We start from the raw sequence: 24,125 nt of genomic DNA on the forward strand, positions 1-24,125 counted from the left end.
AAGTAAATTACGAGGCGATACCAAAAAGTTTTGAAAATTTTAATATTTCATCCAAATCAGAAAGGAGAGAAGGTGTTCGAAACAAAGGCCGAACAAAATTAGCAGAACTTTCTGCTACACACATACACTTTTATAGAAGGGATTGTATTTATTTCCGTCAGTCTGATCCATTATTATGGATCACGGTGACTTTTGGTCATATATAATGTACAGGCTTTGCCGATAATCGACAGTATGGCAATGCACTACTTTCCATTTTGGAGTAGTGCTAGAGTAAACACAATACATAAAAATTAGAATGCATGTGGTCCTTTTTAAAACCAAAATTCTTAATTTGAAATTCGGCCCTTTCCAGGTCTATTTCAAAACTAGAAACAAATCACAAATTCAACTCTAGTAACAAAAAATACCGAAATCAGAGACAAATAAGGAAGCATCCAACAAGGACTTTCTACAGAAAAGACAAAAAAAAAAAAAAAAAAAAGGATACATCCAGAAGCAAAGAGGCAACCTGGATGGACCTGACCACTAAAACGAAATATTAGAGTACTAAGCAGAGAAGAAAACCTAGCTAGAGAGAAACCTTTAGTTAGTTATGCGAAAGCAGTCAATCAGAAGAGTATACTGAAGTCAAACCTATTATATGTCAAAGCAACCATAAGAAGTTTAGGTTACAATTCTTGTCTTCAGAAGAAGATACTCCTACAGAAACAAAAAACAATCTCCAGCACACACACACACACACACATATATATATATATATATAGGCCTATATATATATATATATATATATATATATATATATATATATATATATATATATATAGGGTGTCACAAAAGTCCCCTGACATAGGGTAACTCTGTTATTATCAGAGTTACAACAAATCGGGGGCGCGGTGGCTCAGTGATAGAGCAATCACATCCGGTGCTTGGGATCCCTGATTCCATCCCAGCTCGCGCCGTGTGGACTTTGTGGTGGACAAACACCGTGCTCGTGCGTTTTCTCGGGGTTCTCCCGTTTCCTCCCACTTTCTTCACCGTCTTCTTTAGCCTAACCGGCATAACCGTGGGACGTAAAACTACAGATTTCACTTCATTTCATTTTCAGTTACAACAAAATGTAAGAGGGGAAACCATCTCCAAATATGATGTTTTCAATCTAAAATAAAGGATTTTTAAATTGGACGAGCCGTTTGGGCTGTACACTCTTTATGTGCCCAATGTTAAATGAAAATCCAACGTTGCCATTTACATGGACCCATAACATAAGTGAATGAAGTTACTGTCTTTTACGCTACATGTCGATGACCAGCCCCTTTCAAACACGTTCCCATTCACCATAGCCTTACAAAACTTATCCACATGCCGGTACATGGTAACGTTGCATTATATATATATATATATATATATATATATATATATATATATATATATATATATATATATATATATATATATATATATATATATATATATATTTGGTCTAGGAATTAATTCGTGCGGTTGGTACGCACACATTGAAGCTGTAGTACAAACACAAAATACATAAATACCTTAAGAAAAATATTGTCCATCGCTAGCCACCACTTTCGCCCATCTGTCAGGCAATGTACGGATTCCGTGGCGAAAGAAGTCCTCATCCTTGGAAGCGATCCAGTCAGAGACCCATGTTTCGATATCTTCTGAAGAAGTAAACCGCTGTCCAATCAAATCGTTGTTCATGCAATCGAACAAGTAGTAGTCCGAAGGAGCAACGTCTGGTGAATACGGCGGGTGGGGTAAAACTTCCCATCCGACATTTTATAAATAGGTTTTGACCGGTTTTGCGACATGTGGGCGAGCGTTATCATGTTGAACAATAAGTTTATCATGTCTGTTCTCCCATTCTGGTCGTGTTCTGGCCAGAGCTTGCTTCAAACGCATTAATTGTCGTCGATAACGTTCTCCATTCATAGTTTCACCCGGTTGCAGCAGCTCATAGTACACCACACCTTTCATATCCCACCATATGCACAGCATAACCTTTGCACAGTGAATATCTCGTTTTGGTTGTGATGGACCTGGTTCACCTGGTTTCACCCAGGCCTTTTTTCGTTTAGGGTTCTCGTAATGGATCCACTTCTCATCACCCGTAATAATTCGATGCAGAAACCCCTTTCTGCTCTGTCGTTGGAGCAGCAATTCGCAAATGGTTTTTCGTCTTTCAACGTCTCTGTCTTTCAATTCATGTGGAACCCAATGTGACATCTTTTGAATCATTCCCATGGCTTTCAAGCGTTTGGAGACTGTTGTTTGATCAACGCCTAATGCTGCTGCAAGTTGTTCCTGCGTTTGACACGAATCCTGCTCGAGCAATGCTGTCAATTCTTCGTCTTGAAATTTTTTTGGCTGTCCAGCTCGCTCTTGGTCTGCCAAGCCGAAATCACCACTTCTAAACCGTGCAAACCACTTCTGACACGTTCGCTCAGCTAGAGCATGGTCACCATACACTTCCACCAAAATACGATGACTTTCAGTCGCACTTTTCTGCATGTTAAAGTAATGCAGCAGGACACCCCGCAAAAACACTTTATCAGGCACAAATTGCGCCATGTTCACTTAACTACAAACTGGTGTTGTTGACGCTTTAATCCACTGCCCTATACTACGAACGATACGCGATGACAGGGGTTTGCAACACATGTGTGGATACACGGAACTGTGGGACGCTCTGTTCGTTGCGCCATCTCTTGTCCACCCGCACGAATTAATTCCTAGACCAAATATATACGAGGGTCATTGCAAAAGTCATGACAACTACTTTTTTCTCGAAAATGGTAACGAACAAAACAATTCTGAAATATGCAAATGGAAGGTTTGCTCATATGTAAATATTACATGGAGGAAGATGGATGAACACACGCACCATTATGAAGATATGGCACGAGAAAAAAGACGAAAAATATTGTCGTTTCAAACGGGTTTTACTGTCAATTGCAACAGTACACAATAATACTACATTACAAATTACGCGCATTCTGTGGCATCAGGAGTCTCCCTAAGAATCCACAAGATGATCAGCATGACACAGTAATGTGACGTGACGCTAGATGGCATTCCTTTCCAGGAGAAAGCAGCGTTTGAGACCACCACAGCGTGAGTTGAGCAGCCATTCAGAATGGGTGTTACCCGACTTGAACAGCTCTCTTGTGAAGATTGCAGTTCTCAGTGGAAGGAATGCGCGACAATGCTACAAGGAGCTTGTAGAAGCGTTAGGAAATGCTGCTCTACCTTACAGAACGGTTGCTTGGTGGGTAGATGTATTCGGACGTGGCACAGGGCGGCCTGTCAGTGTGCGTACGGATTGTGCTCGTACCCTGATCGTTCAAATGCATAGAGAACGACAGAAGATGGACGCTGCAGGAATCACAGCGCCATACTGGTATTGAAGAAACAACAATCTAAAGGATTTTAAGCGACGAGCTACACATGTGTAAAGTTGCTGCAAAGTGGATGCCTCATGAAGTGGAAAAATGAACACGTTTCGAAACTTGGTGTGTGCATCTAGTGCGTTACGAAGAGGAAGGAGACAATATGCTTGCGAGAATCATCGCCATAGATAAATTTTGGACCAGGCCCAATGAACCACAACTAAAACACCAGTCCGCGGAATGCTGTCATTGAAGTTCACCACGGAGGCAGAAATTTCGTCGTAATCCCTCTCGTGTCAAGTTAATAGTCATTATAACCTATGACATTAGGGGAGTGATTGAGTGCCACTTCGTCTCACATGGTCAAGCTGTTAATGCATTGTACTATTGTCGCAATTTCTTGCAACGACACCTACGACGGACTATTCGGGAGAAACGTTCTGAACGTCTACACTGAGATAGCGTCATCGTGATTGGGAAAGTTAGTCGCCGCCTTATTTTTTTAAGCTGATTATCTTGTAATTATGATAATTTAGTAAATGTGAAATAAAAAATAAATGAATTTTGGAATTCTTGCTTCATATGTATGTTTTAGGATTAGCTAATTCATATCGGACTTCCAAGAGAAACATCAAAGCAATTTAATGACCGTGTCTATCTCGACAACTCCCAGTCACGACCCATCTTCAATTTTATAAGAAAGAGGAAGGAGTGAGAAAGAAGAGAAGAAGGTACGAGAAAGGAGGGAAAGAGGAAAAGCACCAAGAAACAAGGAAACTAGAGATAAATGATTACTGGATAATTAGGGAAATATGGTAAAGAAACTTGAATAGTTATTAAAAGGTGATTAATATTCGAAGGTTATTACTTGAGGATCAATTCTGAAGTGATCCCGAAGAGACACGTTCCCTCATACTACCCCGACTTGGATCCAGGCAACTGCACAATTGGGTGTTGCCCTAACCCAGCCCAGGTGGCGAGAAGTTTTCATTTAAATGCTTGTCTATTATTTCGAAATGTTAAATAACCTGTATCCAGTATTTGAATATTCATAATGGAGATCGAACACACATTTGAATCAGCCAAGAAAATAATAAGAAATATATATATATTCTTCACAAATAGAAATTTTGAGATTTCTAAAAAGACTGTCGTTATTCAGGCTCATTCTGCTATTTTGGCTTTTCTCCCAGAGCCGATTTAAACTACTTTAGAATTGGTTATCTTTCATGACCTCCGTCATACACTAATACATATAACGTGCTATTAAACACTTATTATAAACACTATCATATTACATCAATATTAAATACTACCACTTAAAACTAAACTTATCATTCATTCACACACACGCACATACATACAGAACAGGGGTAAAATAGTTTAAAGAAACCATCTAACTACAATTGGCGAACATTTATTACATCTATGGAAAAATTAAACACAGAATTTTATAAACATACAATAAACACATATAAATATATCATTCCACATACGAAATTAAACAATAGCAATGTAATGGTGTATATACGTTGACAGACAGTTGAAAGAAAAAAATAATATTTAACTTTTGGTAAAATGATATGTAAATCCCAGAATATCATTACATTCTACAATATTGCGAAAAAAAACTTGAGATGAGGATTAGAATGAGTCTGTATCTCATATATGAAAAAAATAATACCAGAGTCCTCTCTCGTACTTTTAGACGAGCTATATCACACTTATCGAATCACCCTTTCTGGTGTCCATGTACTTAACTTCCTTTTATTTCAATGTACACACGTGCGATCATATTTATAACTCGCAAACAACACATATTCTGTCAGTAGACGCATTTACTTATACATTTTTTCCATTTCCTGTATTAAAAGAACAAAGTTTTATCACTCATAATACAGTGACTACGTCACTTATTTAGTCATGTCATTATTATTCCATTTACCAACTACCTTTAACTCACTATCGCCTGATATCACCAGGTGCACACGTTTATCATTAGATTCACACAACGTATAGAGGAACGAGAAGTTTCTAAGTTCAGAAGGGTTTTCGTTTGTATTGAGAGACGGATTTCTGAGATGGAAGCACTGTTCAAGTTTGAGGATTCGTATAAGAGGGATAGAATCGAGATGTAATTTTACAGAAGGAATTCGGTTTGCTAACTTGAGGGTAGATTTAATAACACATTAGGGTTACGATGACCTGCCTAAATCCCATGCTACATGCAGTTAGCTTAATACACATGATGTTAGTCCCTACATATGTAACTTAATAATATTACAAAGATTGAAGAGAATATCTATAACATGCGGCGGTATCTACTAACATTCACATTTTACATCTATCGAATATCTCGGAAGTATAGCAACGAGGGACCGTTCGGGCTAGATACCAAGACCCTTTACACATCTTTATTCAATTCTCCATTATACATTTTATTTCAATGTCATATTTATATTCCACCACATATTTATATCAATATACACATATTCAATAATCATTTAAACTTTCAAATCAATAACCCCGAAAAATTAAATTTTTAGGTTGCAACACTTCACCAAAGATAATCCGAATATATAGCACATTTACAAGTAACTAACCGCACATAGCGATAAAATTAGTATTCTCGGGCATTCTATTAAAACTGGTAGACATTTAATTCGAATGGCAGGCACGTAAACACGGAATATGTATAAATATATGGTTCTAAAAGGTTTACACTACTTTTGGACCAAGGAAAACAACATTTACATTTATGGTTACCAATGGAAACAAAAGTAGAAATAACTGATAAACCGTGGGAATTTCGAACGAATAATGAGAAAAAAGTAAAATTTTGTCGTGTACTGAATCATCGCTCACTATTGCAGTGGGTCGAAATATGATGGAAAACGTTTCCTCAATATTCCACATCAACGGATACCTCCACAAATCGTGTCTCACGACATCTCAGTTGGTAAATCAAGTTCAAATGATGTATGTTGACATTTATCAAGTTCAAAACTTGGGGAGAAGGTTAAAAATAAAAAAAAAATAAAAAATCTTAAAGAAGGTAATAGAGGGATAGAGAAGAGAAAGAAAAAAGCGGCGCCAAAGAAATAAGCTAGAACACAAACTACAAAGATAAGTGGTCGAATTTAGACATACAACAATCCACAGCTAAATATGCTTTCATATGCCGAAAAAGGTGGTCTACTAAAATGCGTGGCTCAAAGGGGTCTCTGAGTGCCTAAGTACAAGTCCGTGCCTTCTAGGCAACAATCTCACTAGGAATAGAACCTGTGGAATGATTGACTATTAACCGTTTCCGATACCAATTCATTCAGATTACAACCGGTCCAGCCGGAAGGATGGTATGATCTCTAATTTAGAATTTCTAAATAAAAAATTATCCGACCCCTCATAAACTGAGAAGAGTTCCGAGTAAAGTATAGAAAACTAGAGTAAAGTCGATAAAATAGAAGAAATCCTAAGAGGGATTTGCCAATTTAGAAAAATAAAATAAAATAAATTTTGTACTAGTAAGTTGTTTGTCAAATCTTACTACTAGATCCCAATCCGCAAGGATGCCAACCTTGAGGCGTCAATTAATTTAAAACACTATATACTAGAAATAAAAGAAGTGAAAATTCATAGACATTGGGCTTTTGGACGCCCTGGTACGGTAACGATATTCTACTGTAATAAATTTTCTATATTATTCAACTCTATCCACTTCGTCACCTGTAAGGACAGTAGTGAACTTAGCTTAATTAGGTGACGTGGGAAAAATTAAAAGTTGCAGAGTAGTATCGCAAATTATGCTGAACGCGTATATTTAAACTGTACTAATCCTGCAAACGGTTATTGTATTCTGTGATTAACTATAAAATATCTGAAATCGTTCACTATATGACCATTATTCGTATCGTTAGGCCGGTTGATCAGTTAGCCTATATGTTTACTATCAAATGTCAAGAAATCAAAACACACAAAGTGAAAATACCATCCTTCATTTTTACACATCACACTATCTTCACACAAATATTCTGACGTAATGATGAGCGGACTAATGTAATATATATAGGGTGTCCGAGAAGTCCTTCCCTGATTACAGAAATTGATAACTCAGGCTAGAAATAAGATAGAAATATGAAACTGGTGTTGAATTGTTTACAAACTATAAAAGTTTTGGTCACATCAGTACACTTCCACATGAGCACCCTTGGTAGCACGTAGCACATCTAGGCGATATTCAATTTCCATCCACACATTAGCCAACATCACTGGAGGGATCGATGCAACGACTGTGGTTATTCGTTGCTGCAGGATTTCAAGATCTGGTACACGTGTTCGGTACTACTCCACTGACAAAGAATGTCGCTTCGTCGGAAAAGGCAATTCTTCTGAGATAACCATTATCGTCCTCAATACGTGATAGCATTTCGACCGCAAAGTCATATCGACGTGTACCGTCGTCGGGCAACAAGGCCTGAACGAGTTGCACTTTGTAAGCACGAAACAATAAACGTTTGTGTAAAATGTCATGGATAGAGCTTTTTGGCATCTGTAATTCACGTGAGGCCCTGCGCACCGATTTCTTAGGACTTCTCAGAAAAGACTGCCGCACAGCCTCCACCGTGTCTGCTGAGGTTCTTGGTCGACCAGACCTCGGAAGGTCAGCAACCGACCCTGTGTTCTTGAACTTCTCATACCAGGCTTTAATGCTCTTGACATCAGGTGGAGTCCTCCCAAATGTTGTCTGGAACTGTCTCTGCACCGTGGTTGGTGATCGTGTCTCATGGTACCACAGGACACACTGTGCCTTCCCCTGGTTGGTTGGCATGGCTTCTTGGGCTTCTTACTTACGTAATACAAACCTAAAACAAAAAATGGAGACTTGGTAAAACAGAACAAATCTAACACAGACAAAAACTTTTATAGTTTGTAAACAATTCAACACCAGTTTCATATTTCTATCTTATTTCTAGCCTGAGTTATCAATTTCTGTAATCAGGGAAGGACTTCTCGGACACCCTGTATTATATATATACAATCAATACCTTGTGGCAAAATTACAATTGGACATATATATGCACAGGTGCCCTATTATTTATTTACACTCACTACCATATACATATATATATCATTAATATTATTACTCATATATCACTTTTTCTTCGCGTCAATTTATTTTTCAGACACCCTATACTCAATCATTACGCAAAAGACTGTACAAAACAGTCCCATTACATCTGAAATCAGCAAATCATTATAGTACGGTAATCAATACGTGTGAATTAGTATGAACTGATATCAGAAATGAAAAATGAAATGAAATCTTTGAGTTTTACGTCCCACGGTTATGCCAGTTAGGCTAAAGGAGACGGTGATGATGAGTGATGAATGAAATGGTGGAATGAAGAAAGTGGGAGGAAACGGGAGAACCCCGAGAAAACCCACGCACACGGTGTTTGTCCACCACGAAGTTCACTTGGCGGGGGCTGGGATCGAACCCGGGACCCCAAGCACCAGAGGTGAACGCCCTACCACTGAGCCACCGCGGCCCGAACTGATATCAAATTCTTTCAAACTATAGTATATTTCACTTACGGCTTCGAATTATTTTGTATGCAACGAAAATTCAATATCGTTTGCTACATGCAATTATATTTCGGAAAATGTCAACAATGCGATCGTTCACAGAAAGCAACGGAAAGAGAATATTGAAGCTGCAGCCTGACAAGAGAAAACGCCATATAGACGAACTTCAAGTTCAACGAAACAGCAAAGTTTACTATTATTAACAATTTGCTTACCGGACTATATAAATGATTGTTTTTCAGAAAAGTTAATTTACAATGTAAACCATCTAAATACCTATTCATATGGGCTAGAACTAATATCTACTCATCATTTATTCCAAAAGAAGGGTCATTTTCATGTTCACCAGATCGTTATGTTACTGAGGAACAAAACAGTAGCTGCGAATAGTTCATAGCCCGACACGAGATGGGGTTGGTAGTATAAAAACAAGCTTTGTGCTACTAATACACTTTTGTACTGTGCTATATGGAAAGTTAACTATACGCTGTATATCAGGAAATAACAGTGCAGAATTACTATGAAACTGCATTACGGACTAATTGACTTATTGGAACCCCCCGAAAGAAATGAATAATTCAACAACAGTACACTGTTCTTAAGTAAATTAGTTATACATGCTCACACACAACACACTAAATTACACATATGAATGCTATATCACACATGAACTAAGAAAGCAAATACCAATACATATCACTACACATGTTAATCATATTATCACACCACTCGACTATACATAAGTCAAACAATCACTAGATTTCACCATATTAACAATCGGCTCTATGCACCTTGGAAAGAAACGGAATAAACAGATCCCAATGGCCCTACTACTAATTAAACCATATTTTCCAATTACTGTTAATGAAAAGAAAGATAGGTCCCTTTCCTGATGGGAAAAGAACCCTGAGAACAAATCGTTCAACCCATTTCCGTTGGAAGCTTTGGTCAATTTAGGAGTAAATAAGAGTCCCTATACTCTGACATTATGAAAATTAATTTAACCACAAAGAAATCTACACCTTCCGCCATGTTAAGAATAATAATAAGAAATCACATATACTACATACAATATATATATATATGGACAGGCTACCGTAACCCTAAGCTGAACATTTGGAGGGTGAAGGAAATTTCAAAGTGGAAAACAATAATCTGCAAAAACTTAATTTGAAAAATCTCACAACCGCAAAACCAATTCGCTTTAATGCTACTCCTGTCCATAACTATTCATATCAACAAACATGGCGTCTTCTGAATCGAATTCTATATTTTACGGTTTTCAGTCTGTTTTCACGGTATAATTTAACTGTTCAGGGCTCCCTTCTGCTTCCAACAAGTTTATTTCTTATCCGAAACTAATTTTATCTGATTTTTGGTGCTTACGGCTGAAGAAAATCAAAATATTTTTGGAGCAGACTAACACGGTGTTGAGTAACGCTTTTCCAGGTAGAGAATGACAAAAAACGCGCCTTATTACAATAGCGTCGGAAGAACTCCAATCAGAGCAAAGAATTTTGGCGGCGGAAAATATAAAGCGAACATAAAATAGTAAAAACTGGATGAAACCGGATTTTGGACCGGATATGGGCATCTCAGAGGGACGAAGGGGATCTAAATTATTCTGCCAAATATCAGATTGGTGGATAATCTCAAAAATTTCTGTCCAATTGCGGGCCTATTTTTTCATATAGCATTAAAGTGTATAATTTCAATACTCATTCATTTGAAATGCCCATATACAGAATTTACAATAAAATAATGTATAAATAAAGATATTATTCCCCGAAATATAATTTCTATTATTCCGAAACTTTTAGAATAATTTTGGTTTAAGTAAAAAGCAAATAAAGTTACTACATAGACCGAAAATTATATATTGAAAAATTTACCGTATACAATACGTTCAATGAATATTGGGCCCCTGCAAACAAAACTTTCAATACTCCGACTGTAATGGTACTCCCATGCGCAAAAAAATTGCGCGTATACTGTATCTCAAGATTTTTCGCATTTATTCCATTTTCCTTACGTTTATGGGTAAAATTCAGTTATTAGTATGTGGAGATAATAAAAAGCAATTCATCTAAGGAGATATTTCCAAAAAATATAATAAAATAATAAAAATATAAGCAAAAAACAAAATTATGCCCGGTTTTGTGTGTACTGGCAACGATGATTTCTAGGGATTTTTTCAGTAGCAGATCACAATTGCGGAGGGAATTCAGTAGGGGAATCGAGAAGTTGGATCAAGGAACTGGATACTGGATTAAAATGTTGCATTTATTGGTTAAAACCTAGTGTGTAGATTGCCTGCCAAATATAAATTAGCTTCTGTAACTAAGATGTCGTACGAAAATATAGAATTAAACAGAAAAACTCTTATCTTAAGGTTCGAAGCGATACGCACCATGGTTATGAAGATTATTTCTTTAAAAAAAGGAGCTAACACCATGTAGTCTCCGTGGTTCGGTGGGTAGAGTGGCGGAGTTGTAGTTATTTTATAATTTTGACACCACATCGAATCCCATCCCATCCCATTTCTTTTCTTTTCTTTTTTTTTTTTTTTTACAAAACATTATAATTTTCATGTTAATAAGAACCGAAGCAATATAATAAGGACAACTTACCGATATTTTGCTGTAATGACGTATTTATCCATGATTAGAGAACTATTGTTAATAACTATTGTTTTCTGTTCATGCTGTTGTATAGTTTCTCTCATCCTGTTTTCTTGGGGAAAAAACAATTTTGTCTCCAACGAAGTGTGAAGGATATATACGGACAGAAAAAGACATCTTAGTACCAAACGTGATTTATCGTGATGATGTGGACTAGTTTGCCATTATTAAAAAAAAATTGAAGTTGGCTTTTCTTTAGGATTTAGCTTTAAAAAAATATGTTTTTCTTTATAAGACTATACTTTATGAGGCAAGGTGTGTGATCATACCCACAAATTTAGCTAGGGAGTGAAAGATAATTGTTTATACAAACGTTTTACAGGTTTAGGTGCGTGAAACACCAATACACCATGGTCTCGCTTATCCGATCATCCTTTGTTCCACATATCATATGATCCGATATATCATTGCAAATAGCACCAATCGGCAAGAAGATCTGCAAGTTGTGGTCTTAATCTATTTTTCATGCTGTGGAGTCTATCGCCTAGCGCGCCCGTCTACACCTTGACTCATACGTCTATCATTCAGTGCAGACACGTATCCAGGTTTTCTATTCGGAGGGGGCCCAACACGAATTCTCGTAAGCACGTAATTCTAATGTTTTTAAATATCAACAACAACAATAATAATAATAATAATAATAATAATAATAATAATAATAATAATAATAATAATAATAATAATAATAATAATAATAATGCAACAGTTCTGTACCTCTCTTAAACTTTTCCTACTTTTCATTTATAAACCGGTTTATTTTGGAAACTGCATTATAGCACAAACAAAATGAAATATATTTTCGAGAGAAATGTAACTAAAGAAAACTGCCTGCTACGTATATCACATAACAAAAATAGCAAGAAGACATGGAGTGTATCGTTCTAATATATTAAAATTAAAAACAGAACGGAAACGAAATGTTAATCCTATTTAAAACTGTTCTTTAATTCCACCTGCTGGTATAATGGCATTATGGTATGTTCTTAGAATTATAACAAGACAGCAGCACATTGCCCAAAGTTTGGACACTGACTACTAGTAAACTGATATAAAAGAACCTCAAAAAGGTAAAGGCAAGTTTATTAAAAAGTGCTTGAGTTTCGGAGAGAGACAGCTCTCAGGCCCTCACGCTGGATACGTCCCTGATTCAGTGCAGTGCAGTTATTTGTTATAAAACATTATTATTAGATGCGTAATATGTAAAATTATAAGTTTTACTTTTAATAGGTCTTTTCTTAACACATCCATATTATCCAGCGTTCTGCCTGCCTGTTTATGTCGGATAAGCGAAACCCTACTGCATTTCCAAAGGTAGCATATACATGAACTAGAATTGTATCGTCCTAGAACAGACAATAGTCTGAAATGCTTATATTAAAAGGCTGGAATAAAAAAAGCATAAGTACTGATTTGGAAGCGTGAGAACAAATTAAAAACAATTCAATATATTTCCTAGGTATCAGATTATCATCTTATTATGTCGATGTGTATTCTTTTTTAAATATAGTTTTAAAAGTTATACCATTCGCAATATTCCTGAGGAAATCGAAAGAAAAACTCCTTGTGCCTCTTATGGCAAAGCGGCTTAAGTGCATGGTCCGAAACCGATTCTCACGTTAAGGCATAGATAAAGTTCCCGTACTTCAAAAATGCAAATCCGGGACGCTACTAAATTACGAGAATCTTTGAAATGCTTAAAACTGAAAGAAGTGTTGAATACTAATTTACTTTCCTCCATTAGATAGAGTTGTTCAAGTATTGCGTTATCACATTTTTATTCATTTCACTAGATCTTCCAAGGACGCCAATTTCTCTTTAAATTTTGGGGGGGGGGGCATTCAAATGCAGAAGATATATATATGAGGATTTTAAGACAAATTACACTCAAATAATGCCAAATATTGTATATTCATAAATACAAAGGAGGCCTACATGAGCTTTGAGCGGGCTCGGCCCCCCAGGATAGGCGCCCTTGCCTTCTTCCTAGTTAAGCAAACGTAAGCAGATGATTTACTCCCTCCCCCTGGTAAGCAAAATTGTTTTTTTTTTTTTTCCTCAAGATCTGTTGTGTTTCGTGAAATAACAGCAGGAATTTCCTGATTACTTAACCATCTAAAAGAATGTTTTCACTTAGAGCCATCCCGTCGATTCGCGTTGCCTAGGACTAAAATAAATTAAGGGTCAATAATGAAGATGAGACTTCCATATCAAACATGAAGAGACATGTGGATCAGAGATCTTTCTTTGCTCCAACTTTGATTTTTTTTCAAATCCATGATGGGAAATTATATTATGAGTACAATTTTCGAAATTAATAGTATACAATCGTAAAAATATCTTACAAAACGATGGTTTATTGCAAAATACTTTGACTCAAAGAATAAATTACAAGTAATAAACTTGTTACTTTTCCTGAAGAGTCTAAGTCGTGAATGAGACGGAAGCTGTCGAGCGTAGTGCTTGGAACGATTGCCTCACTTGTTCTACCTTCCCGTGGATCAGCCTTGATTCGACTTGATCCTAAACAGATTATTCAGAAGTCGAAGTCGGAAGATGTTTCCCATTTTTCCAAAACACTCTTGGTCGATTACAATCTGCCTCACTCGTGAGGGGACAATCCCATGCCGTAAGCGTCGGTGGACCACCGATAGGCAACTAGTGACATGTCCCCAAAAATTGGCGGTCCCGCAGCCAAAAATTGGTCCCACTTCCGTTTTGAAAATTATACCACCACCGGCAGAGAAGCGACGGAACGCCAACGAACCACAAAATTATTCCCCTAAAATAATAATATCAAAATGAAGTCCTCGTTCTTACGTTGTGGTAACTTCAATACCCCCGATTCTAGATATCTGCTTCGACTCGACGAATCCCTGCCACTAGTGGCACGTTAGCGGCAATCCTTCGACGCGTCGCTATATCGACGATCGCCATTTACCGGCAACTGAGCCACTAGGAGTTGGCGACGTTTACGGCATGGGGAAGCTAATAAACAAACAAAAAATAATAATAATAAATCTAAAGCCTTATAAAAAAGTTTTCTGAAAAGTTACATCTAGCAAAATCATTTGTTGGTATTCCAGAACTGTGAATTCACCTTTATTCATAATTTACTTCTATCGTAGTTTTGATATGAGAGTGATATGTCTGAAACTAACACAGGCCATTAATACTTTTTTTTTTTTTTTTTTTTTTGCTTTACTCAGATTTAGCAGTTTTACTTAACAGTCAGTCAATTTGGATCTGTGATATCAGAGTTTTAGAGATTTCCTTATTTTTTTCATTTCTAAAAAAGTTTGCAACTAACACCATTAACGTATCTCTTTCGATATTTCCATATGTAATGGCTTGGTCACTCCCAGTATATTTCAAACAATAAAATATTTACGGTGCCTTACTCCATTAATCCGAACTACATTTTATACCCAACAACTCTGTGCACTTTCCCTTAAATCTGCAAACTTTCTACTAGGTTAAAACTCAGTATTTTCTATTTTCTTCCTTTCTTGCTAAAACGAAAGTGTTCTTTAGACAACCTGGAATGATGACTCTATACTACATTATGTTGCATAGGGCATTTAGGTCATTTGACAGTTGGACACTTTCTTTTTATATTGAAAGCAACATGGATTAAGTCCTTCTACACTTATATGATAAGTAAACACATTCTTTTTGATTCGTGGAATTGTGCCAATGCACTAGGTCCAGAGAGTTTTTAATTTTAGATAATAATAATAATAATAATAATAATAATAATAATAATAATAATAATAATAATAATAATAATAATAATAATAATAATAACTATTATTATTATTATTATTATTATTATTATTATTATTATTATTATTATTATTATTATTATTATTATTTTATTGACTTAGGTTTTCCTGAATATTAAGCAATATTTCACAAAAAGCTGGTATTTTTAAACAAATGTGTTCGATATGAAGTTTTCATAAAAGTAGTCACTCTCTCCTATAAATAATTTCAGAGGGGCCGCGGTGGCTCAGTGATAAAGCGTTCACCTTTGGTGCATGGGATCCTTGGTTCGACCCCAGCTCGCACCAAGTGAATTTTGTGGTGGAGAAACACCATGTGCATTGGTTTTCTCGGGGTTCTTCCGTTTTCTCCCACTTTTTTCATTCCACCATTGTATTCATTTCTCATCATCACCGTGTCCTTTAGCCTAGCCGGTATAACCGTGGGTCGTAAAACAAAGATTTGATTTCAAATAATTCCAACCCAAACAGTTGCAGGAAGTATGTCATTTCGAATAAAACAAACCACTCTATAAAATTCTGAGTATTATTATTTTTTATATATACAATTCTAGCGGGCCTTATTTCTAAATCGAAGGGTAAGAAGACTAAATTCACTCTCTTATTATATTATAAATTCATTTCAATTGAAGCAGTTAAAATAGTTGGAAAAAATTAGAAAGCCATACCCTATATTCCAGTGTGCCACAACCGGACAACGTGGCACACTGGCGTGCCCAGCAAAATGAACAGTGTGAAGCAAACTTTTACCTATTATTTACAAGAATATTTGTCGAGTTTATTTTATTTATTATTATGAACGATTTTTCCACGGATCAGCTCTCTGTATACAATTAAACAAACAAGTATCACATTGAGGGAATGAGTGTAATTATTTACTTTAATAGTAATAGAAATGTTTTTTTTTTTTTTTTGTATTTTCTACCGGGAATAACTGCATCCGGTCTAGAAAGCTGGGACTAACAACAAAGGAACCCGATGTGCTAAACACACACCACCTACGCACTTCAATACACCAACGAAGGTGCAGACTATTCATGAATTAAAGTCTCTCACCCAATGTATTCTCCTAACATGTCTCCCAGCGATTACAAGATTTTTTGGTATCTCAATCACTTCCTAGTAGGATAGGTTTACCTAGAGACCACTGATTAACCTGGTATTGGATGTTTCACTTTCTTACCTTTGGAGTTGACAGTCATCGGTTGGACAATCTCACACACAAATATCTAATATTAACAACGTTTCTTCTATAATTTCGTAATATTGTATTATTTCTTTGTATTATTTATTAGGGTGGTTAGGCTTGTTTCAACACTTTTCTCTTTGCACCTACTTATTACCTATACCTTAACGTTGGATAAAAATACACTAGCTCTCACCGGGAATCAAATCCAGAACCAATGCACTTGAACCATTTGGCAACAACAAGGCACATTTAAATAGAAGTTTAGATTTTGTTAGGAAAATCGTGATTAGGTGTAACATTTAAAAATATATTTAAGAATGGGTACGGATGAAACGCACTGAATTTTCTCGCTTGAATTTCTTAAACTGACTCGTGTTAGGCTGCAGCTATTACTGAAACATTTATTTGGGAAATGCGAATAAAATAATGTGTTTTGGAAAACTTTGTTCGAAGCAACTTATGTCCAAAAGTAAAGTACCCATTGGTCATATTTCTGTTAGAAATAACTTATGCCATATATTAGAATTATTAAGGAAATAATTGTATGTGAACTATGAGCAAAAGTGTCTGAGTACTTTCTGAGAAATCGTCAAAAAAAGTCATCCCCAAGAATAAAATATCCCTTGTGTATCTTTTCAGGACAAACGAGTTATGCTATTTATGAAATACGAACAAAATTGCCTGAGTCGTTCTCCACAAAATCGTAGGGTAAATCTTACTCCGAAAAGTATTATACCACTTCTAGCTTTTTAGGATGATGGAATTATGCCGTATCGTTAGGTTATTTATGTGACATTTATTTATGAAATATGAACAAAATTGGGTCAGGCGCTAATGGGAAAATCGTCGAAGAGTAGGCTAAACTACCCTTCTGAATGTTTACAGGACGAACGAGTTGTGTCATATTGTTAGGTTATTAATGATACATTTATTTATAAAATGTGATTGAGAAAATTGTTCGAAAAAACGCATCCCATACAGTAAATTACACCTTACGTATTTTTTCAGAGCAATGATTCAAACTATATTTGTAAAAAAAAAAAAAAAAAGCAAAATCTTTACAGCTATTTTTGAAACAATTTAATTATTTTAAATTTTCATCCTTCAGGAAACTACCCTTATTTTTATGTGTCGGAGAATATAGAATTCGAAACGATAAAGTGTTATAAAAACTTCATGTCTAGACTTAGGTCCAGATACGTCGAACAGTATGGCCTCTATTTGAATGCATGTAAAAGCGTGACGAACCAACAAACGAACAGATGGACAGACATCAAAATCACTTTTTCGATATGTGGGGGCGTGAAACTTGAATTCATTGAAAGCTCGAATTCGATTTTTATCACTATTACTACAATTTCTTCTTTCGTCGCTTGAACGTGAAAAAGAATAGGAATACAACGACACGTAAAGTGATAATTTGTAATTCCCAAAATTTAATGAGTTACGTTTAATGTGTTGCCATGCTAGAAAAAAAGCTTATGCCTGTTTGTTATATCATTTTAATATCAGTTTTTCACGCTACTATATAATGTAGAAATATGGTATGATTATCGTTCATATTCATTCTATATTTGGAAATATTCGTGTTCCGTATACATAGATCTGTATAATTTAGTGACATTCAACGAAAGCATTCTTGCACTTGTGGATATGAAAAAAAAAAGAGAGAGGGAAAGTCAATACTCTAAAAAGCAAGAAACAAGCACACACACACACACACACACACACACACACACATAAACGATCATTTAACATCAGGTCGATGTAACAAGGGGTAAGACTGGGCAGACTGTCAAGGTCGCGTATGTTCTTCCTGACACACAAACCCGAAGTGAGTTGTCTGCTGTTCAAGAACAGGAAGTAACATGCAAGACTATAAACTGAAAACAATAACTGTTTCCAATAGTACACGTATTCTAATACTGAATAAATACGTCGATTAAAGGTTACTACAAATAAATTATTTCCTTATTATATTCTTTCGGTTCTTATTAACATCAAAATTAAACACTTCCTATAATGTTTTGTAAAAAAAAAAAAAAAAGGATGGGATTCGATGTGGTGTCAAAATAATGAAATAACTGCGACTCCGCCACTCTATCCACCTAACCACGGAGGCTACGTTGTGTTGGCTCTTTTTTTAAAGAAATTATCTTCATAACCATGGTGCGTATCGTTTCGAACCTTAAGATAAGAGTTTTTCTGTATTATTCTATATTTTCGTACGACATCTTAGTTACAGAAGCTAATTTATATTTGGCAGGCAATCTACACACTAGGTTTTAACCAATAAATGCAACATTTTAATCCAGTATCCAGTTCCTTGATCCAACTTCTCGATTCCCCTACTGAATTCCCTCCGCAATTGTGATCTGCTACTGAAAAAATCCCTAGAAATCATCGTTGCCAGTATACACAAAACCTAGCATTATTTTGTTTTTGCTTATATTTTTATTATTTTATTATATTTTTTGGAAATATCTCCTTAGATGAATTGCTTTTTATTATCTCCACATACTAATAACTGAATTTTACCCATAAACGTAAGGAAAATGGAATAAATGCGAAAAATCTTGAGATACAGTATACGCGCATTTTTTTTTTTTTTTTTGCGCATGGGAGTACATTACAGCACGATGCATTAATTTCTCATGACAACGCGACAACCCATACGGCAGCATGTGTGTGGAAACTGCACGCGTGATGGGGATAGAAAGTAGTGGATCATCCACCATATTCACCAGACTTATCAACTTAGGATTATGACTTCATACCAAAACTGAAGTAGCCATTACGTGGAATACGCTTTCGAACGCGTGAAGACATTTCCACAGCAGTAACGCGTGAGATCCGAAGATTCGTTCATGGTGAGGCCACGGATATTCGTCGTCTTCCACAGTGTTGGCAGTGTGATAGATTCTTTGGTTGACTAATTCGAGGGACTCGTAAGATGTCACAGGTACGTGTTCCTGCCCTGTACTATTGTGTACTGTTGCAATTGACAGTAAAATACGTGAAATGACAAAACTTTTTCGTCTTTTTTTCTCATGCCGTATCTTCATGATGGTGCATGTATTCATCCATCTCCCACCATATGTTTTAATATGAACTAACCTTCCATTTGCATATTTCAGAATTGTTTTATTCGGTACGATTTTCGAGAGAAAAAAGTCATAACTTTTGCAATGAGGGTCGCGGTGGCTCAGTGGTAGAACGTTCACTTCTGGTACATGGGGTCCCTGGTTCGATCGGAACTCCCGCCAAGTGAACTTTGTGATGAACGTGGACATTGGTTTGAGTCCGTTGGAGACTATTGAACACAGTGGTTCTTAACATAGTTTGACCACATTTGTAAGTTCCGTCGTTAGGAGCTCAGCTGTTCGTTTTAGTCTCTCGTAGCAATTACTATTGATAATACACCCTGTTTCAAAAAGAATATACGTATTACGAAGAATTATTTTGTCCAAACTATCGATCGCTGCGCCTCGGCTCGGCTATTGGAGAAATGAATACACAGTCTAGTTTATATTAATAGCCGCTAGATGTCAGTTGTATTCTGTTTTGCTTGGTAACCGTCATATGTTTAAAATGGCTACTCCGCAGCAGAAATCGTTTTGTGTTCTCGAGTTTGCGAAGTGCAATTCCGTAATGACAGTGCAAAGACGTTTCCAGTTGAGGTACCAAATTGATCCTCCGAATGGGTAGAACATTCGCAAATGGTATCGACACTTTGTGTATGTAAAGGAAAGAGTCCTGGCCGTCTTCGTGTTCCTGAAGAAAATGCTGCACGAATTCAAACTGCTTTCCAACGTAGTCCTTGAAAATCAACTCGTCGTGCCAGTCAGGAGTTACAAGTGCCGACAACAACAATTTGGCGTGTTTTGAGACGTCGGTTGGCTATGAAGCCGTACAAGTTACAGCTGTTACAAGCTCTGCGTCCTCATGACAAACGCAAACGTGTAGCATTTTGTAACGAGATTCTGGATGCTATTGACAACGATAACACTTTTGCACAACGCATCGTGTTCAGTGACGAAGCGACTTTCCGTGTTAGTGGTCAGGTAAACAAACAAAATTTTTCGAATTTGGCGCCTACAGAACCCACAACATGTACGAGATTCGCCCAATGTCAATCTGTTTTGTGCGATATCCCGATCATCTATTTACGGCCCATTCTTCTTTAATGTAAACACGGTTAACAGTCAGCAGTATCTCGCTATGTTACAAAACTGGTTGTTTCCAAGGCTGCACGAAGAAAACTTCATTTTTCAACAAGACAAGGTACCCCCTCACTGGAGTCGCCAAGTGCGTGAATATCTGAATGAAACTCTACCGAACCGTTGGATTGGTCATCAAGGAGCTGGCGACTCAGCATGTCTCAGCTAGCCTCCACGGTCACCGGATTTGATACCCTGTGACTTCTTCCAGTGGGGTTTCGTTAAAGACAACATTTATGTACCACCACTGTCACAGAACCTGGAAGAGTTGAAGAACCGGATCCGTACTGCCACAACATCAGTGACGCAGGTCGTGCTTGCCCGAGTATGGGAGGAATTTGAGTATCGATGTGATATTGTTCGTGTCGCTGATGGAGGACATATTGAACATCTGTAATTTGAACTTTGAACTTTAATTTGAACTTGAGAGGTTTGTAAATATGTGTGTAAAATTTCATATTCGTATGTCTTAAAGTTTAATAAATACTGGTAATAATTTTAGTCTTTTGTGTTGCTTTCATTTTTTTCTTCATTTCGAAAGAGAGGAATATCCGAAGAAATACCAGTATAATTCCTCTTATTTTGAATGTAAACGTCATTTGGAATTAGTAAAGAACAAACGTTGAAAGTTCCGACGTAGCTGAAAAAAAAAAAAAATGGTCTGATTCGAACTCATACTCATGGTCATTAGAAACACTATATCCACACATCTTAAGCCTCTCGACGATTTCTACGTTGAATAAGATACAACTTATTCAATTTCTACAGGGTGTTTCAAAAAAAACACCGACAGCGTTTGAAAGGTGATTCCTGACACCAAGATAAGAGAAAAATATAGACCATTCTGGGTGCACAAATACTTCCTTTCGGAGTTATAGGCTACCGAAAACATTAAAAAATGAACTTTAAAGATCCATAGCTCCAAAACTATGAGATCTACCGCAATCGGGTCAAGACTTCACTTAGGAACTAATATGTACCCTATCCAAAAATACATGTTTCAGAATCCTGTGGTACTTCCGCAACAATTTTTATAGAGGCAGTTGGAGCGTACTTCAAATTATATGACCGTAGCCAAACTCCCTCTATAAAAATTGCTTCGTGAGTACCTTAGGATTCTGAAACATGTATTTTTGGATAGTGCACATATTATTTCCTAAGTGAAGTATTGACCCGACTACGGTAAGTCCCATTGCATTGGAGCTGTGGACCTTTAAAGTTAATTTTTTCATATCTTCGACAACCTATAACTCCAAAAGGAAGTATTTGTGCACCCAGGATGGTCTATACTTTTTGTCTTATCTTGGTGTCAGGAATCACCTCCCAAAAGTTGTCGGTATTTTTTGAAACACCCTGTATATATGGCTCCCATTCTATCAAGTTTATGAGGATGTTTTTCTTTCCTCATGCTAGAGAAGTTGAAAAATGTTTACCGGGACGCTTATGTTTATGTTAGGCCTGGTCAATACGTTTTGCAAAGGGGCCCGGGTTTAGCTCTGGTACAGCACAGGCACGAGAAGGGAGAATGTATGTAAAAGAGGGAAGTAATCAGTTAGATATAAAGATGAATAGATAGAGAAGAAAGAGAAACGGACATAATTAAAAAATGTTAAGAAAGACATGAAGAGAGAAAGACGAATGAAGACATGTACACTATATTCGCATTATGGTAAAGAACGCACACACTGTTTACTGTTATTCTTGTCAGTGATTGCCTATTGTGCTGCCAAAATGTCTTGAGCCGTGGCAAAAATGCGAACTAACACTCACACACCCACGCGTTGAGCCAATAAGGGTTCAGCTGTTGCTAAGCGAGAGAAAGCGAGTGGAATACCTTCAGCCGATAGCAGCGCTTGCAACGGAAGACTAGGGATCAAGTGAATTTGGCATATCTATAGTATTAAAATTATTTCCGCATTATCAACTTCTCTGAAATAAGGAAAGAAAAACATCCGTATAAACTTGCTATAATGGGAGCCGTATAGAAATTGATAAATTATATCTTATTCAAGATAGAAATTATAGTCGAGCAGTTTAAGGCGTATGTTTATAGTATTTTTAATGACCGTGAGTATGGGTTCGAATCACACCACTTTCATTTTTTCTTTTTTTCTTTTTTTTTTTTTTTTTAACTTTTTGCGGCTACATCGGAACGTTCAATTTTTGTTGTTTACTAATTCCAAATGGCGTTTACATTGAAAATGAGAGGAATTATGGCAGTATTTGTTTGGGTATTCTTCTCTGCAGACCTCTAACATGCAGAAAGGTAAAAACAGAAGAAAACAACTGTCAGAAAGGACAAGTTGTATCAGATGGACTGAAGCAGAAGGAAGAAATAACTGGACAGGAATGTGTTAGAGTGTATTTATATAGCTTAATATTGTGGTCTCAATGCGGTCCCTTATCCCAAAACTTGTGATTGTTTTCAGAGGACATTTTTGGGGAGAGGCGGAGTTGCGTGAATCACAATGTTTTGACATTCGGGATATGAGTGCTATGTGGTTCAGATTTTGGAATCTTAGGTGAACGGATAGTTTAGTATAATGCTTGCAATAATGCAATAAGTTTGATGTTTTATAGCTATTTGTATTAGGCATTCTTATTATAGGAGGAGGATGATAAAGGGTTTAGTATTCTTCCGGATGAGTTTGAAAAGGCTATATCCGAGATTAGGAATGGAAAGATAACCGGAATAGATAATATACCAATCGAATTCATTAAAAATATGGGAGACAAGGGCAAGAAAGAATTGTTCCGACTCTGCAATGAAATATATCAAACAGGGGAGTGGCCAAAAGGCTACCTGAAGACGATCATGATACCGGTGGCTAACAAATCGAACCCAAAGAGATGTGAATATTATAGAACTATTCATATTTCATGTAGCTAAAATTCTGCTCCGAATACTGAACAGAAGGTTGCATGGAAGAACAAACGAAAGGTTGAGGAGGAACAGTTTGGGTTCAGGAGAGGTAAAGACACAAGAGATGCAATTGGATTATTAAGGGTGATCGCTGAAAGGTGTATAGAAACAGGGAAATAGTGTATGTTGTATTTATCGATCTAGAAAAGGCTTTTGACCGCGTGCGTAAATTTGGAATTGTTGGAAGTTCTAAAGAAGGTTGGGTTGGAATGGAAAGATCTCAGACTCATGAGAAACATATATGAACCAACAAGGAAGTGTTAGGATAGGGGAGGAACTGACAGAGGAAAGTGCAATTGGAAGGGGAGTTTGAGTAGGATGCTGTCTCTCGCCA

At 36.6% G+C, this 24,125-nt stretch overlaps 1 protein-coding gene across 1 annotated transcript in view; it reads right to left on the reverse strand.

Moving 5' to 3' along the window:
• The window catches only part of LOC145690546 (NFX1-type zinc finger-containing protein 1-like), a 121,399-nt gene that overhangs the window by 82,567 nt on the left and 14,707 nt on the right, over positions 1–24,125 (reverse strand). The window lies entirely within an intron of this gene.

Source organism: Thermobia domestica, chromosome 1, assembly GCF_964235325.1.
Source record: "Thermobia domestica chromosome 1, izTheDome1.hap1.1, whole genome shotgun sequence".
NCBI lineage: Eukaryota > Metazoa > Arthropoda > Insecta > Zygentoma > Lepismatidae > Thermobia > Thermobia domestica.